The sequence below is a fragment of the Camellia sinensis genome, chromosome 11, assembly GCF_055761805.1.
Source record: "Camellia sinensis isolate YWXY chromosome 11, ASM5576180v1, whole genome shotgun sequence".
In the NCBI taxonomy this organism is placed as follows: Eukaryota; Viridiplantae; Streptophyta; class Magnoliopsida; order Ericales; family Theaceae; genus Camellia; species Camellia sinensis.
Window position 1 is genome coordinate 22,331,773 of NC_138971.1, and position 1,284 is coordinate 22,333,056.

Sequence of the window (1,284 nt, forward strand, 5' to 3'; positions counted from 1 at the left end):
TGAACGGGTTCAAAGTCGGAAAACAAACGGGTTGAATCTTGAGGCTGAGAGCGATCCTGGGCTGCGCGACCTCAAGAGTGATTCCACACAGGTCTTCACAGGGCCGCGTAAAACATTTGTTTTTGAAAGTTTTTTAAGAAAGCGACAAATCGCTCGCGCCGAAGATAGTGTGGAACCAATCTGGATCAAGCCAGGGTCCTTCCCAGTACTCATGCCGACAAGCATGGTTTCATTCATGGAAAAGGCTTAGCAAGCTTCTCTTTCTCTCAAATGATCAAAGTTTTGCAAAACCCGAGGAATTCTTTCCTCTTCGTTTTTATCACCGCAATGTTCAAAAGAGGTTTTTGAAAAACTTAGGTTAATACAATGAGTTTGGCGCGCAGGAGAGCAGGCGAGATGTACTGCCAATCCATTTAAGTCCTCTGGCACAACTAGCCCAAAACACACAATAAGCACGGAAACAAGATAGCCGCAGCCGTTTCATTCAGGTTTCTTGGATGTAACTGGCTCCACAGCAGAGACAAACTCAAAACGATAGCAAAAAGGGTAAATACAAAACGGCGTTCGAGGCAACAACCCCCGAATCACTCGACATCCTATACAACGGGACCAACTCGGTAGCATAAGACAGACCCGAAAACAAAAAGACTGACTCAAAACAAAGAGGCAGACTCAAAATAAAAGACTGACTCGATATCCAAGCCAGGATTTACAAAACTCGGTTTCACCGATGCTCAAAATGCGTGCCAGACGCTTCATCCAAAATATACCAAATGTCGCCCGCAGGCGGTTCACTTTACATACTCGCAGTATCTGAGCCCTCGAAATCCAACAACTGGGTGGTAACGGACTTGCCTGAGGTGGGTAGGAGGATAACCTTGTTATCGATCAAATCCTGCACTTCATGACGAAGGCGGGAACATCCATCGGTACTGTGACCGGACTGTTGGTGGTACGCGCAGTACAAGGTAGCATCATGAGTGGCGGGGAGATTCTTCGGGAATGGCCGAGGCTCCAAAGGTTTAAGATGCCCATTCTTCGCCAATATTAGTAATGCCCTAGACAAAGGCATGTAGAGGTCGTGAAAGACCCTGCGCCCTCGGGGCAGGTACTTTGAGGTTTGAGGATTCTTGCCAGATGCGCTGGCGAAAGGGTCGGCTGGCACTGCCTTGGCTTTGTGGCCCTTTCCCGGTGCAGGGTTGGGAACGACAGGAATTGTCTGGGCATGACGGGGCCCATCCTGGTTTTCTGCCTGGCTTGAACTGCCTTTGATTGGAGCGGGGA